Source organism: Anolis sagrei, chromosome 6, assembly GCF_037176765.1.
Source record: "Anolis sagrei isolate rAnoSag1 chromosome 6, rAnoSag1.mat, whole genome shotgun sequence".
In the NCBI taxonomy this organism is placed as follows: Eukaryota; Metazoa; Chordata; class Lepidosauria; order Squamata; family Dactyloidae; genus Anolis; species Anolis sagrei.
Window position 1 is genome coordinate 38,730,128 of NC_090026.1, and position 18,483 is coordinate 38,748,610.

The window sequence follows — 18,483 nt, forward strand, 5'->3', positions numbered from 1 at the left end:
TGAGATAATACAGGACTATAGATATTTATTTATCGTATCAGGAGCAAACCAAGTGTACAGTTGTAATTTTTTTTAAAGATATACTACAGGTATGCTTGCACCAAATAAAGACACGGTCACTGAAAATGGACTGCTGTAACTATGGGGGCCCTTCCACACAGCCCTATATCCCAGAATATCAAGGCAGAAAATCCCACATTATCTAAGTGTGGACTCAGATAACCCAGTTCAAAGCAGATATTGTGTGGCTTTCTGCTTTGATATTCTGGAATATAGGTCTGTGCGGAAGGGCCCTGGGAGTTGAAGTAGGCATAACTTCCCAAATCAAGAAGATACCTGAGGATACTCTGGTCATAGAACAGAGGGTTATGCACACCCTCCAACTGTTCTTCTACTGTTTTACTTTTTCCACTGTTTCTCAGGGCCCTTCCACACAGCCATATAACTCAGAATATCAAGGCAGAAACCCCACATTTTCTGCTTTGAACTGGATTATCTGAGTTCACATTGCCATATATTCCAGTTCAAAGCACATATTGTGGGATTTTATTCAGCTGTGTGAAAGGGGCCTCAAATTTGTGTTTCTCTCTGCTCCTCACCATCCAGAAATACAAAATCCTCTTTGTCATCGGTTTACTTCAACAGATGCAAAATGAATTCAGGATGCAAAAGTAATTCACTGCTTTGAGTCGCCTGAGGGCTGAGAAAAGCGGTATATAAAGTAAATAAATAAATAAATAAATAAATAAATAAATAATTGGTGCTTAATTCTGCAGGGGGAGAGGAGAAGTAGGATGGAAGCTTGCTCATCTAAGTAGGCTCAAGCGAAAAAGACTGTCTGTCTTTCCCATCTTTTGTGTTTTTCGTCATTTAAAACTTTTACCATCTTGACCATGAGCACACTCTGAAGTTGGCCATATGCATTCTAGTTTCTATCTGTGAAAGCTTATGATATGGCTTAGGAACCTCTAGCTCATAGGCCAAAGATTTTGGCCTGGTTTTATGCATAACTGGACCAACTCTGATTCTACCAGTTTGCCTTTGCCTTGGCCACTACTGGTTCAGACACCCCCCACCACTGGCATACAGTCTTTGACAGGTCACTTTTAAGTGCATACTCTTCAACTGTTCTGATTTTGCAGGTAGTTCCAGTTAATCTTCTGTCAACCCTCCCCATCTTCAGCTGCTTTTAAAATGTTCCAGTTTATTTCTCCTCCTTCCACGTTCCCCCTTTGTCCTCAGAATATTTCAATTGCTGCAAACTGAGACTGAATCTGCACTGCCATATAAAATCCAGATTATTTGCTTTCAACTTAATTATATGGCAGCGTAGACTCATAATCCAGTTCAAAGCAGACATGTGGATTATCTGCTTTGATAATCTGGATTATACGGTAGTGTAGATCCAGCCCAAGTTCCAAGTGCAAAAGTAGTTTACGCCCAATTATTTCCGCAGGACAAAGAGAGATGACATAATATTGCCCTTTCTTGTCTACTCTGAAAGAAAGCAAACCGCTGCAGCTTTTTCTAGCTTCCGTGTTCTTCATTACGAACTTTTGCTATCTTGACCATATTCTAGTAAAAACTTGGCTCTTTGAGCAAGCTTCTGAGAATGCAGCGGAATAGATAACATGAAACTGTGAATGATGAACATGGAGTGGCCAGACGATGTTACTGAAAAACAATTTTAACAAGATGACATCGATGACTACATGTTTTAATAGTTTTATATATGTTTTTATATTGTCATGTTGACTGTTTTAATTGCACTTTTATGAATGCATGGCATCAAATTGTGCCAATCTGTAACCCGCCTTGAGTCACTGTATGGTTGAAAAGGCAGGCTATAAATGTCGTAAATAAATAAATATAAACAATGTTGCTTGACCACAGATGTCATGGCTTTCATCAGTGAAATGCAGGAGGGTATGCAAAGGATTGCAGTCTTTGAGAGGCAAAGCTTCTCCACCTGTGGAGAAACACCATTGCATGGGCTGAATTTGCCCTACCAGGCTTCCTGATTTGGTACATTGACATCTGAAGCTGGCTATAACCCCTTTCTTGAAGCCCTTTCCTTTCACAGTCAACAGTGTGCATTTCAATTTCCACTGCCACTGAAAGGTGAGCAGCAGGTAAAGCGGATGGAAGAGATGTTATCCTAAGGCTGAGAAAATGTCTGTGTTTAGCATTCGGAAGAGTGCTGCCTAACCCATGGGCCGAATATAGCACTCCAAGGTCATTTACTCGACCCTTATTACAGTACATCGTAACAGGATCTAGTATGTGTACGTGTTAAAGAAAACCTTATGCTATTAATTATTATGTGCAGCTGCTAATGTAGGTCAACTAGTAAATTTGGACTTCACCCGGTGGGGTATAACTGTATGGTTTTTAGAATACAGTTCAGCTTTTGGTCTGAGGAATCTTTGCTCAGGCATTTTTCTCAACCATTTGTACTGCTCTCTCATTTGGAGGAAGTTGAAGAAGCCTTATTCTGTATTGCTTACAAAGACTGGGTAAGTTTGTTGCACTGTTTTTGTTTGCAACATTGCAAGTTTATGTTTTAACTCTGCTGATAAGAGTAAAGTTTTTCCGTTCTTTTTCCTCTTGCCTGGGTGCAATGTTATTGTGTCTTCTGCATTGGACCTGACTGAAACACACTATGCGCAACTATCTCCATCCTAAACATTAGACTTAAGGTTGCCCTAAGTCTGAAACGACTTGAAGGGACACAACAACCATCCTAATTAACTTGACTATCTCATCAGGCAAAAACAGGTCCATACTTCCCATTGAAACACTGTTAAGTTTATGTTGGTTAAAACTGTTCTTCTTTTTAAACATTGTATTGTTCTGTTGTGTATGTGTGTGTGTGTGTTTTGCCCTACAAATAAGATATGTGCAGTATGCATAGGAATCTGTTCCTGTTTTTTTAAACTATAGTTGGCCCCCCTCAAACAATTTGAGGGTCTGTGAACTGGTCCTCAGTTTAAAAGCTTGAGGATTCCTGATGTAGCACATAAGATGACAGATGTGGGGTTGAAGGAGAAAAATGACTTCATTTTCTAGGTTCATTTCCTGTTTCTGTATATCAGGCATTTTGGATTTCTGTGATGGATGGTGAGGAAGGTTGCCCCTCTTTTCCATGAAGCGCATAGCCCTTTGGGTTTGTTTTCCACTTTCATAAACAAAAGATTTTTCTGATCTATTGCTCTGTGTACAGATATCGGGTAAAGCAATGAGGGAACAACACTTGTAAAGTGATTAATGAGAGAGGGGAATCTATATAATGTTTCTCCTTTGTTTTCAGCTCTCTATATTTTTCTTTTGTCCATGCACTCAGATCTTTTGCTTCCTTCTTACCTGAAAAGACATCACTTTCCCCATCTTAAGAAGTAAATATCTTTGATTTCCTTTGTTCTAGAACAGTGTTTCTCAACCTTCATAATGTCGCAACCCCTTAATACAGTTTTTCATGTTATGGTGACCCCCAACCATAAAATTATTTTTGTTGCTATTTCAGAACTGTCATTTTGCTCCTGTTATGAATCTTAATGTAAATATCTCATAAGCAGGATATATTTTCATTCACTGGACCACATTTGGCACTAATACCCAATATGCCCAAATTTGAATACTGGTGGGGTTAGGGGGGTTGATTTTGTCATTTGGCAGTTGTAGTTGCTGGGATTTATAGTTCACCTACTATCAAAGAGCATTCTGAACTCCACCAACGATAGAATTGAACTAAACTTGGCACACAGAACTCCCATAACCAACAGAAAATACTGGAAGGTTTTGGTGGGCATTGACCTTGAGTTTTAGAGTTGTAGTTCACCTACATCTAGAGAGTGCTGTGGACTCAAACAATGATGGATCTGGACCAAACTTGGCACAAATACTCAATATACCCAAATATGAACACTGGTGGTATTTGGGGAAAATAGACCTTGACATTTGGGAATTGTAGTTACTGGGATTTATAGTTCACCTACAATCAAAGAGCATTCTGAACCCCACCAATGATAAAATTGGGCCAAACTTCCCACTCAGAAACCCCATGACCAACAGAAAATACTGTGTTTTCTGATGGCCTTTGGCGACCCCCCTGACAACCCCTCACGACCCCCAGGTTGAGAAACACTGCTCTAGAAGGAGCATCCTTCTAGAGGGCCAACCTCAACAATGGATGCTAACACCCACAAAAGAGTCAGTTTTTAGGCGCTCTTCTAAACTAATTGAGGTCAACTTCTTTTGTGTATATCCTTCCCTATCCTAAAATAGACGTCCTGAAATAATGTTTTATTTTTTTCACCTTACAAGAGCATCCTGAATAATTTCTCTTGGACGACACCACTTGAGCCTATTCCTATACTGTTGTGTTATCATTGATAACAGATACATACCATGTTGAACACTCTCCAAATGGCATCTTTCTTCATAATTGCAATTGAGTCCCCTTTGGGGAGATTAAGCAGGGTATAAACAAACAAACAAACAAACAAACAATAGTGCTGATTTGCCAATTCACGGTCCTGTGATCATACTTTCTTCCTATCTTCCTATGTGCATTTCCAAACCTGCTACTGTTCCTTAATTTTTTAGCACAGTTGCATAATTCCAGCAATTTTCTAAAAAAAACTGCAAATGTCTATCTATCTATACACATAATAAAAGTAAAAAAAATGTCTATGTGGTGGAGATATCCACTTACACAGACAGCCTCCCACCTCCACAAACAGGCTATAGTTCAAAGTGCTGAGAAGCCTGTAAAGGCAGTCCCACAACTGACATTGTATGTTATAGCGAACACCATGAACATGCAGCCCAAAAACTACTAATGTCCTCCCCAAATGCTACAGCCCACCACCCAAGGAACACTTTCATTTGAGGAGAATTCCATTCAAGATTTGATGTGTTTCCTCCACTACAGGCAGGCATCCCAGGATATCTTGTGGGAATTTGCATGACCCCACCCACTGTCTCTTCCTTTACTCTTTCCTATAGCACACAGCAAAACAGAGAAATTGATCAACAACTGAACACACTAGGGGGGTTTGGGGGACATACTCAACAGGATGGAAGTTGTAGCTCACCCTGCATCAAGGCAGAGCACTGTGACCCTTTTTGATAATGGACCAGTTGCAGAAATGCAAGCTATTGAGAGATGATAGAATCATTGGGGGAGGCAGAATGGCAGGAGGATGCACATATTGTGTGATACAATGCTGGTCTGCCTACCTTGTGGAATAAAATATTTAGTTTCTAACATAAACTCATGTTTCACTAGCATTGTTCCACTCTGCTAATAAAAGATACATATCAAATATTTCCAGAAAGACCACATGAAAAGGAGCATAAGGCTCTTGCACCACAGCCAATCTCTTCAGTGATATTTCAGCAGGCATAGCTTTTGTCATCCTTCTATATTACATGCTAAACATTTTTCAATGCCCCTTTATGCACAATGCTTTACAGCGTAGAGGATTCATCTTCCTTTGCTTATGGTTGCTATCATGCTTATAAATATATAAGGATTTTCCTGGAAACTAAACATAGACATGTATGTATCAGCAATAACTTCCTTGTCCCTGGTTAACACAAGTGCTGAGGTGGGAGGGGAAGATTTGCTGGAGGGCATCAGATAGGAAAAGATATTTAAATATTACAGGATTACTAAGTTCAGACTGCCATCTCGGATATTTCATGAGAAAACATGACTCAGTAGAAACATCAATAATGCTTGATAAAGTGGTGAGCAATAGAAAAAGAAGAAGACTGCATTACAAATAGATAGACTCAAAGAATCCATTGCCTTGGGTTTGCAAGACTGTAGTATTTTTGAATGAGGTCTCTCATTCATAGGGCCGCCATAAATTGAACTCAACTTGACAGCAACTACTAACACTACTACATTGTGACTGCTTAGTCTCTCTCTCCAAGATCTCCAACAAGAGTACCTAAATCCATCTTTCAACATATTTGAGCAGTACACCCATCTCACTGTCTCACTGATGAGTTTCCCTCTTGGTCAGTGGAGTGTACCTGTTTCCTATGGCTGCTTGGCTGGGCAAATAATGAACAGATGTCTGCCCTTGAGAGGCAGATCTATGGATACCTGAGAAGATAACATCAGAGCTTTGATCTCTACTGAGAAATGTACCCAGACAATTCCTGACATACTCTGATTTGTAAATTCTCATGGCAGCATGCATCAATGCTTGAAAGCTGTCATCTGTGTATCTGTGTGTTTAGATACTGGATAAAGAGATATTGAATAGCTTTTTTTACAATATCCAAACTAAAACAAAGCTACCAATAGCAAAAATCCCTGACATCTTGGCATGATCAGAAGAGAAAAGAAAGCAGCTAAAAAGCACTCATACACACACAGAAAGTGAAATAATAATTTAATCACAGCAGTTTTACCATTTGAAAAAGGAAATGATCATGTGTGGCCAAAAATATTTCTTGAAAAAGGTAGGGTTTAACCTTGAGCATCAAGAGCTTAACCAAGAGTAGGAAACAAGTAAGAGGAACTTTCTCAAAAAATTTGTTTTGGAAACTCTACTCCTGAATTCAGATTAGCATATTTTTGGTGATGCTTCAAGATGCAAAATGGTCATTTTCTCAAGAGGTGGAGAGATTCATACAGGGGAAGATACAATATCAACTTTCCTACTTGTTCTCTAAAGTGAACTGGAAGCATCACTAGCACTTTGACTTGTTCCCTAAAGTGAACTGGAAGCTTATTGAGCTGTTTAGACAACAGAACCATGGGATCTATATGTGAGATCATTCTCTATAGCTGGTTCCCAGAGCATACAAAACTACCTTCAAATTTCATGCCAGTTTCCAAGGTTCCTACATGGAGCAGACTACAGTAATCCAGACATGGTGCAACAAGGGCAAAGGGCACTCTGGTCAAGCTTTCAGGAACACTTGTAGTTGGCACACAAGGTTATCCTTCCTGAATGAAGTTAACTTTGTGAATGTAGTGTGAGCCTGGGCCTGATCAGTGTCTTCAAGGAATTTATGCACCAGAATGAGGAAAACTGCTGCTCCTTCAGATGTTTTGGACTTAGCGCTCAGAAGTTCCAGTCAATGTAATAAGGGATTTTGGAAGTTGTAAGGTTCTCTAGTCCTGTTGATATGCTGTCTTAAATGTTCCTTCCATCATATTAAAAAGGCATCGAATAGTTGCCTAAGTGTAAGCCACCTTGAGTACCTTCCTGGGTGGAGAAAGGCGGGGTAGAAATAATCAATAAACAAACAAACAAACAAATAAATAAACTTTATTTATATCTAATATTTAGGCAGAGGCGGCCCTAGGTAATTTTCAATGGTAAGCAAACAGTATTTTGCCCCCCCCCCCCCAACCAATCACTGATATATATTTTCTGTTCATCGTGGGAGTTCTGTGTGCTATATTTGGTTCAATTCCATCATTGGTGGAGTTCAGAATGCTCTTTGATTGTAGGTGAACTATACATCCCAGTAACTACAACTCGCATATGTCAAGGTCTATTTTCCCCCAAGAGCGCCTCAAGAGTGCCCCTGGGCAAAATCAATTGTACTGCAAATGCTTACTTTGCGTAATGCGTTGAGCCGCCCCTGTATTTAGGGCATCTTTAATGCAAACATGTTTTGTTGTTATTTTTTGCCTTCAAGTCATTTCCAACGCATGACAACCCCATCAGAATGTTTTCTTGGCAAGATTTGTTCAGAGTGGTTTGGCCTTGATTTCTTCTGAGGTTGTGATAGTGTGCCTCGTTCAAGATCACCCATAACCCAGCAGAAATTTGAACCCTGGTCTCCAGAATCATAGCCCAGTGCTCAGACCATTATATCATTCTGGCTCCCCTATGCTAACCAAATCAACATAAAGAACAAAATTAGCAAGAAGTGAGAATAAATTAAAAAATACATCAGACACAAGTGCAATTAAAAAAGAACTACATTTCAATCAGTGATGACACAACGAAAAACACATACTTGTTTTTTGGAAAGTATGTCTCTGGTGAAGAGTCATAATATAGAAGACAAAGTGAGGGCAATTGTGCATAATCTCATTTGTTTATAGCAACATGGATTTTCTTAGTTTGGCACCATTCTCTCACACACTCTCTTTCTCTCTAATCCAAATATTCAGGAGTGGTTGAGCGAGCTGGGTCTGTTTTGTCTGGAAAAATGAAGATTAAGAGGAGACGCGGTAACTGTCAGATCTTTGATAGTGGCAGAATATCTCATGGGCTGTCATGCAGAAGATGGAGCAGACATGTTTCCTCTGGTGTTGAGAGAATGACTAGAACCAGTGGGTGGAAAGGGGAGCGGGCAGGAAGCAACCGAACATTAGGAGCTTTGTCTCAGTAAGAGTTGTGGAATGTCCCATCTTAGGAAGTGGCCAAATCCTCTTTCTTCCATGTATTTATGCAAAGTCTGGTAGGCTATTGACTGAGTTGTGTATCCTACAGTGAATAGAGGAGTTGGACTACTGCCTGGTGGTCCCCTTCCAATTTGAAGATTAATTAATCACCAAAATAATCAAAGGAAAAGTAAATTCATAACCATAGTTTATTGATTCACTTGATAACTGCAATGGATGTAAATGTGATTCTCCCAAACTATGCACTGACTATTTAACATGGGACATATTTTTATTGATGTTTTGTTCATGGTTCTAATAAGATCTAGGACCTGCTGTCACAATAGCATCTCTTAATTTGGACCAGTATGTAAAAACAGCTGAAAGATGTGCTTCCTCTGGTGTTCAGCAACAATTCCCATCATCCCTCACCATTGGCTGTGTTGGTTAAGATGGGTGAGAACAGTACTTAAACAATATAATCCCCATTACCAGTATAAACAATAGTTAGGTAGATCCTGAGTGTAGAGTAACCCACCTGTTGATACATCTTGTGTGAAATCCCAGCACAGCTATATGGTAGCAGAAGTACAAATAGTCACCATAAATTATGACGATAGTAATGATGAAAGGAGAGGCACCACAGCCCAGAATGTACAAGTCATAATGAGCAATGGTGCCTCAAGGTTATTACCCAGGGAGAAGTCACATAATGATATAGGAAAGTGCGCCAAAGTGAACACTAGGAGTCGAGCCAAGGCAAGTCAGATTGGTCATTAGGAAAACAGAGTTGTTTCCAGCTTATGAAATGTTGTGAAAAGGAAAAAAAATCTTCAGATCTCTGAGTCTGGTTGGAAGCCAGATCTGAGAATGTGTGGGAAATGTTAAGTTACAGAGAAATACTTCCATCAAAAGTGGGAACAGGGTATATCAAGAACAGTTTTCCTGCATAAGTAATAACCTCCCAGGCTTTGTCTGTGATGCAAATGAGTTTCTATCTGGTAGAGCAAAGGGAGCCAGACAACACTGTGCTTGACAGGGCAATGTTTCAGATTTTGTCAGCATATGCAAGGGCAAGGAGCAGGGTATGGAACCCCGTAAGATCCTTGGCACATGCAGCGCTCTAGTACATTGTGGAAGTGATTTCACTTTACCATTAGTGTTTTTCAATAGGAGTACTGTATGTTGTGTCTCAGAGAGGCTGATAGATAGGATTAGAACCAGTCTTCCTGTAGTGTACCAAGGGCAGTGTGTTGGATGGGGTTACACTCCCCCTGAAGATGCAGGTTCACAGTTTAGGTGTGATCCTGGACTCATTGCTGAACCTGGAACCCCAGGTTTCGGCAGTGACCAGGGGAGCAGTTGCACAATTAAAGTTTGTGCGCCAACTGCGCACGTACCTTGGGAAGTCTGACTTGGCCATGGTAGTCCACGCCCTGGTTACATCTCATATAGACTACTGCAATGTGCTCTACGTGGGGTTGCCTTTGAAGACTGTTCGCAAGCTTCAAATGGTCCAATGGGCGGCAGCCAGGTTACTAACAGGAGCGGTGCACAGGGAGCATACAACCCCTCTGCTGTGCCAACTCCACTGGCTGCCAGTCTGCTTCCGAGCACAATTCAAAGTGCTGGCTTTAGCCTTTAAAACCCTAAACAGTTCCAGCCAAGCTTACCTGTCTGAACTTATCTCTCCCTATGAACCATCTAGGACTTTAAGATCATCTAGTGAGGCCCTGCTCTTGGTCCCGCCTCCCTCGCAGATGTGATTAGCGGGAACAAGAGACAGGGCCTTCTCAGCGGTGGCCCCTCGGCTATGGAATGCCCTCCCTAGGGAAATTAGATTGGTCCCCTCCCTCCTTACATTTCGAAAAAAGTTAAAACCTGGCTTTTTGAGCAAGCATTTGCAAATGCAGTGTACCAGCCTAATTTAGATCCACAGAACAATTGGATGATGCGACTGGAAAATTATTTTAGTAATGAGATGCTGAGGACTGTATTTTTATTGTTTTTATGTGGTTTATATTATATGTTACTGTTTAAATTGTATTTTATGTTGTTGGGGGCATTGAATTATGTCGACTGTAAACCTCCTTGAGTCACCTTTGGGCTGAGAAAGGCAGTATACAAATACAGTAAATAAATGAATAAATATTAAATGTAACTAGCTTCTATAAATGGAATAGGAAGGGGGAGACTCCTTGGGGAAGACTCCCATGAGTCAAATGAGGCCTTTGGAAATACGTGTGCAGCAAACCACACATTGCAAGCCCTTCTCCTGCTGACCTGTTCCTTAATGGAACAAGTCACTAAAGTTGATATCAAGGCATCAGGCATTTTGGAAAGCTCTGATAGCCCTACCCCATTGATATTGCAGCTGGTGGGGTTCCCTGGAGCAAAATGCCAATCTGATATCTTGCTAGTAGTTTGCATGATCACCACACTCACAATGCCCTGCTGTGAGAAAAGCTTGCTAGGGATTCCTTAGAACAGGGTTTCTCAAACCATTCTCTCCCTGATGTTTTGGATTTCAGCTCCCACAGTTCCTAACAGCTGGGAAGCTGGCTCAGATTTTTGGGAGCTGAGGTCCACCTCTTTCCAACAATGAAGTTATTTTTGAAGGGTAAGCATTTTTCAGATGATGAGACTGATTTCCGAAATCACAATGTGGCTTTTGGAACAACGTGTCGACTTCTACAAGAGAGGTGTTTACAGTTGCTTAAAAGGATGGGAGAAATGTGTGTCCCTAGGTGGCACCTAGGTAGAGAAAGACTAATAACTGTGCCAACTTTCATTGCTCTCAGTCCACAGGAAGTGGGTCAGGGGAAATCTTTAATGAACGCCCCTCGTATAACATAACATTACTACATGCTATCAAAAAAAGTGAGAAATGTTCAGTTGTGATTTGATAACATGTTTCTCACCTCCATTCCTGCCCCGTTCTTTTATATTTGCAGTGCTTACTCAACTCTGCTGCTGGTTTTTCTCAAGAGACAATGGGTGCCCTTATTTTTCAATTGTATGTCTGTTGAGTCATTTGCATGTATAAGTACACACATGGCATTGTAAATATTTTATTACTCTGAAACATGCTATAAACTTCTCAAATGTCAGATTTCCAAGGCAAGGCAGGTACTGTCTTGCAACAAATCTCAGGAAGATGTAATGGATACTTTTGTCAAGAATCTAGACCCCAGTGAAATTCCTTTCATTTTTATATAGTACATGCAGGATCTGAGGCAATATTCCTCTGAATATCAATCACCACATTGGCGGGTTTTCTAGAGGCAACCCTTTTTCCACTGCAGCAAGCGGGATGCTGGACTGTTTAAGACTTTGGTATGATTAAGTAGACCTCTTACATTCAGTTTAAGGACAGTTTTGAGAGATCAAGATCACTGACATGAAATTGTAAGAGATCACGGCCACTGATCATACTAGTGGAGGATTCCGGGATTTGTTCTCCGAGGGAGGACCAGGATGGGAAAAAGAAAATAGGGAGAAGAAGAAAGAGGAATTATGGAAGTGGAAAGGAGGGGGGGGGGGCTGTGCATCAAATTTTGGAGAGTAGTCACATATTCTTAACCGATTGCTCCCCTCAGCATTTTTGTCCTAGGAGTACACCCCCCCCCCCTTGTTCGAAGGTCAGTCTAACATCCTGTCTCTCTACGAGTTCTCACCCACAAATTATTCTGCTCCTTTATCTCACCCTGAGATTTTAAACCATTTTATGTACATACAGCCCGCTCACTGTCACTATGTTTGGTTTACTGCTTTTTTTGTATTTTGTTTATTGTAGTCATATGTTCTGTGTTTTACTGTGATGTTGTTTATTTTATTGTAATTTGTTGTTTGGGCTTGGCCTTATGTAAGCTGCCCCGAGCCCCCGTTGGGGAGATGGTGGCGGGGTATAAATAAATATTATTATTATTATTATTATTATTATTATTATTATTATTATCCCTGTAGTCACCTACGGATGTGAGAGCTGGACCTTAGGGAAGGCTGAGCGAAGGAAGATCGATACTTTTGAGCTGTGGTGCTGGAGGAAAGTTCTGAGAGTGCCTTGGACTGCGAGAAGATCCAACCAGTCCATCCTCCAGGAAATAAAGCCCGGCTGCTCACTGGAAGGAAGGATACTAGAGACAAAGTTGAAGTACTTTGGCCACATCATGAGGAGACAGCAAAGCCTAGAGAAGACAATTATGCTGGGGAAAGTGGAAGGCAAAAGGAAGAGGGGCCGACCAAGGGCAAGATCGATGGATGGCATCCTTGAAGTGACTGGACTGACCTTGAAGGAGCTGGGGGTGGTGGCGGCCGACAGGGAGCTCTGGCGTGGGCTGGTCCATGAGATCACGAAGAGTCGGAGACGACTGAACGAATGAACAACAACAACATTAATATTAATATTATTATTATTGGGTTTCTTTTGCTCTGGAAAAGATTACACAATAAGATAAAATTATAGCTCTGGTATCGGCTCTGGTGATAGTACGACTCTCTACAAATAGTAAGTAAATAAACATTATTATGGTCGATGACCAGATCATAACAGGGGGACCCAGTCCTGCACATCCATGTTAAACCCAAGGGTTTATATGCTTCAAACTTCAACAAATTTTAAAATCTAGACTAAAACCCACATACAAGTAGTTATTAAACCCCAACTCAACCCATGAGATCATCTGAAGGCAGTCTAAAGGGAAGTAGTGGGGATGGCACCGGGTTGAGGGGGGGGGGGGGAGGGAATTCCAAATATCAGTCTATATCTGATTTCTCATCTATATTCCAGAGGTGAAGCTTGGATCTTTTGACTCTCAATTATCATCTGCTGGATTTTAATCGCAGCCATGAAGAACTTAGTGACATTGTACATCACAGCCGAGTTTGTGTCTGAGAGCAGCAGGGCTATGCAGAATTGTCCAGAGCGTCCTGGGTATTTAATTGTCCATGGCGAGATGAGACAAGATCAAATGTCTCTATAAAACAGGCACTGCAGAACCACATGCTCTGTTGTTTCTATGTGACCTGAGTCACAGTGACATAGCCTTTCAGAGTATGGGGTCTTCTGGTAACGACCTTCCAGTAAGGCAGAAGGAAGTGCATGGCATCATGCCAAGGTGAAGGCTCTCTGATGGCTGGCTACTTCCAACACTGTAAGATATTCCATAGGGGAGGTACAGCCCCTACTGTCTGCATTGGTAATAAAGGACGGGGCTTTTAAAGATCTATTAGGTGCTCAATGTCTGTTATTTGTTGTTTGACCTGGGAATGGCTTGGTCATATCCCATGCTGGTTAGTAGTTCTGGGGATAGATCCAGAGATGCAATTTTGCCTACTGTCTCCCTTTGCCAACTGGATTGAAAGCTGTCCTTCATAATGAGAGGTGCAAGGCCCAGAGGACGGAGGGATAGTCTGATCCAGTAATTCAATATTACCACCCACACCATGGCCTCAACTCTCAAGGAGCCAGTCTCCAGGCATAGGGTGGCATTGGAGACACACCTTGGTACCTGGAGAACCGATCTTAAAAATTTATATTGAACAGTCTCCAGTGGGACGAAGTCAGAAAAGGGACCAATCTGGGAACTGTATAGAGGTTGCGCCACTGACTTGGCTTCAAAAAGTTTGAGTTCTGCGGGTATAAAGCATCTCCCTTTCGACTTCAGGTATTTTATTATGGCAGACGAACTCCTTTGTGCATTCTCAGCCACATAAACTCCATGTGATTTTCTGCTGCCAGAAGAGTGGAGGACTATCCCCAGATATTTGAAACATATAAATGACTTTACAAACATTAAGGTTCATGTGTCTCATCAGAATGAATGTCTGCAGGATGTAATGGGTTGGAAAGAAGAAAAACAAATTGAAATTGAATCCAAGCAAGACAGATGTGCTTGCCATTAAGGATCCTTAATGAAGATGGAGGCTTGTCACACAGTTGAGGTTACACTCCCCATGAAAGTCTGTGTTTGCAGCTTTGAGAGTGCTCCTCAATCCATCTCTCCAAATGGCATCTTAGGTAGATGCAACAGTCAGGAGTGCTTACTATCAGCTTTAGTTGATACGGCATCTGACCATTTTTAGAGCTCTAGGACGTAAAGATGGTAGTGTATGTGCTGGCAATCTCAAGTTTGTACGTCTGCAATGCGTGTACATTGGGCTAATTCTGTACCATGCTCAGAAACTCCAGTTACATTATTTGGGTCCATGTTACCTAAAAGAGTACCATTTTCTGTACAATCCATGCCAGGCACTTAGGTTCTCTGGAGGAATTTTACTCCAAAAAGCCATAATGCAACTGGTAACCATCACTCATAGGAACTTTTCATCAGCTATTCCAAGATGGTGAAATGATCTGCTGGTAACAGATCAGACAGCTAAATGAGCTGTCAGAATTGAAAACACAATTAAAGACCTCTCTTTTCCAGAAGACCTACACGGTTAATTGTAAACGATGAATTTTAAACTTATGTTTTATTAGTATTATATTTTAATTTTTATAATATGTATTTTAATCTGTTAGGTGACCTCTTGTTGTCTGAGTAAGATTTTCCTCCAAGTGTGGTGTCCTGGCGGTGGGTATGTAGATGACAGTGGAGCCCTATTCTTGACCCACATGTTCTCCCGCAGTGAAGGCATCAGTTTCCAGGTGTAAGGCGGCACCGGTTGGGGTTGGTTTGATGCGCCTTCCTCTTGGCACATTCTCTCTTTCACCCTCCATTCATGCCTCTTCAAATTCTACAGCACTGCTGGTCACAGCTGACCTCCAGCTAGAGTATAATATTTCTAATGTATATTATTTATATATTTAATATATTTTAAATATATGAATTTTATTGTAATGTGTTTTATTTGGGTGTTTAACTGTGTTGAAATCCTGCTTCAACAGATAGAGCCCGGTATCCTCTAGGCAACGTCCTTGCAGACAGCCAATTCTCTCATACCAGAAGCAGCTTGAGTCTCAAGTTGCTCCTGACACACAAAAACTTTATTAAAAAAAACTGTGAATATTTGCATTGCCATCATTCTAATCTGTCTTTTTTTTTAGACCATTACAGTTGGTTCTTGGGTGTAATTGGGAAACTTATTAAAGTAAGGGTAGTGTTCACTTTCCCCTCTCAAATGTGACTTTGTGCTAACCTTATATTGCCAAATCTGATTCGCTAAATGCAGAGCTTTGAGAAATTATTTAACATGACCAAACTGGCTGCATTTTAATATACCATTATACTGCTTATGAAATTCCAGATTGATTGGGTTCACCTCGTGAAACACTCCCTGCTTTTAAAAACTATTATACTATTATAGATTGAAGGGAAACATCATCTGGAAAAGCTTTTGAACAATGTAGGAAAATTATGCATGGCTTTTCCCCATGAAACCTTTTATGCCCTTGAAAAAAAAAACCTACACCTTTGTTGGTCCCTTTCATATTCATAGGATCAAATCATCTGTAGTGGAATGAGAACATAAGGGTTTCTTCAATGCGATTTGAACCATTCCTTGCTAAAAAGGCACCATGAAGTCTAGATGTTGCTATAATAGAAAGATGGATGTTAACACGGTAATGAAACAAATTAGCTTTCAGTTGTGACTCACAACTGTGAGATGAGAATTCAGTATCACTATGATGGGAATCCCTTGATACATGTGGCTACTGGAAGCTCACATACATTTGCATCATTAATCCTGGTCTGGCAGTTTTTCTTCCTTTGGGCCATAAGAGCTGCACAATCAGCAGACATTTTATGCTATGCATTTGGCCCACCCTCAGTGTTTGATTTTTCATTATGTTATTTGCATTGTAATGCACCGTCAGGCTTGGGCTCATGTAAGCCGCTCCAAGTCCCCTTTGGGGAGGTGGCGTTGGGGTATAAATAAAGATGATGATGATGATGATGATTATTATTATTATTTCACAAATGAGGATTCCCTATAGCTTGGCAAGATTACTTTTGGACCACAATTCTCCAAATCGCTAACCAGCATGAGGTTCTAGCAATGGTCAGATCCTTGACTTTTCTTTTCGCTGATCTCTTTTTCACTATTTGGATTTTTCTCTAGGTTCAGCTCTTGAGAGCCACTAACAAGTGGTAACCTGAGAGCTATTTGCTCTATTTACTATTGCGGTTTTATGAATCATACTACTCTATTCTGTTGTGGCTAATTTTGAAGGCCATCACTTGAAAAAGGATGTTGAAAACTGGAACATATCCAGTACACTGTGTCTTGAAACAAAGATGGTGCCAAGCTAGAAAACAATGTGTGTGAAGGAACATTGAAGGAGTTTGATAAAAGATTGAAGGAGTTAAGTAAACTTCAAAGTTTAGCTCAGAGAAAGCATGTCAACACATTAAAACTGGCCATGGTGAAGGATCTTCTAAATTTGGGGATGTCTAACTTGGATCATGGCAATATTATAGCCATGATCAAAAACATTTGAAGATGGAGGAACATACTTATCAACTGTTATTCTAGTGAGCAAGGTTTCACGAACAATGATTTAGATTAAATATCAGGAAGAATTTCTGAATGGTTCAAGTTGTCTCACAATGGAGTTGGAAGACAATGGATGCATTGCTTTCATTAAAGATTTTCCCCCAGAAGCTGGAAAATCAGCAGTCAGGGATGGTTGTAACAGTGGATTCTCTAAACATGTGGAGTTTGGACTGGGTAACATTGGAGATCCTTCCAACTCTATGATTCTGTACTAGAAGCCTTTGATGCCAAAGAGGCTCAGAATGACCGTTTTTGAAACAGCTGCTTCAGAAGTTACAAGACTCTGAGCAACTCATCTTTTGAAGCTAGAAAACATGGATATTACCTCATCTATATAAATGGGATTTTCTGACTATGCACATATGACAGCATACCTATACAGAGACAGTTATTAAACCCCCAAGTAAATCTAACTAGTATTGTCAAAGGTTTTCATGGCCAGAATCACTGGGTTGTTGTAGGTTTTTCGGGCTGTATAGCCATGTTCTAGAAGCATTGTCTCCTGACGTTTCGCCTGCATCTATGATAGGCATCCTCAGAGGTTGTGAGGAAAGTTGGAAACTAGGAAAAATGGGTTTATTTCTCTGTGAAATGTCCAGGTGAGAGAAAGAACTCTTGTCTGTTGGAGTTAGGTGTGAATGCTTCAATTGGCCATCTTGATTAGCATTTGATGGCATGACAGTTTTTAAGTGTGACTTGTTACTGCCTTGGGGAATCCTTTTTGATAGATAATTAGCTGTTCCTGATTGTTTCTTGTTGGGAGCTCCCGTGAGTTTTAGTGTTGTTCTTTATTTATTGTTATAATTTTAGAGTTTTTAATACTGTTAGCCAGATTTTGTTCATTTTCATGGTTTCTTCCATTCTGTTGAAATTGCTTGTGGATTTCAATGGTTTCTCTGTGTAGCCTATGTAGTTGTTAGAGTGATCCAGCATTTCTGTGTTCTCAAATAATATGCTATGTCCAGGTTGGTTCATCAGGTGCTCTGCTATGGCTGATTTCTCCGTAGTCTGCAGTGCCTTTCATGTTCCTTGATTTCTGTTAAGGAATTGCTGCATTTGGTGGTCCCTATGTAGACTTGTCCACAGTTGCATGGTATACGGTAGACTCCTGCAGAGCTGAGAAGATCCCTTTAGTCCTTTGGTGAACGTAGCATTTGTTGGATTTTCTTAGTGGGTCTGTAGATAGTTTGTAGGTTGTTTCCTCATCATCTTCCCTATGTGATCAGTGGTTCCCTTGATGTATGGCAAGAACACTTTTCCTCTGGGTGGACCTTAGTCTTTACTCTCGTGGCTTGTTCTCAGTCTTGCAGCTCTTCTGATATCTGTGGTGGAGTATCAGTAAGGAGGCTTTTGTTTCATTTGGGGTTGGAGGTAGGCAGGCAGTGTCCCCAGAGCCTGAAGAGCATGGGATGTCCATGGGATGCCACCTGGGGTTGTGGATGGTGATCCAAGATGACGGTCTCCACTAAGGCTACTAAACAGGTCTTTGTGGAGGATCCGAATCTTTGCAGGTGTTTTTTAAACATGCTTGTAAACCAGATTAAAAGATTCACCCTGGATTCACCCACATTAGCTTTGGTATGTTATTTGGATGTCCCAGCCTAATGGGAGACTTACAC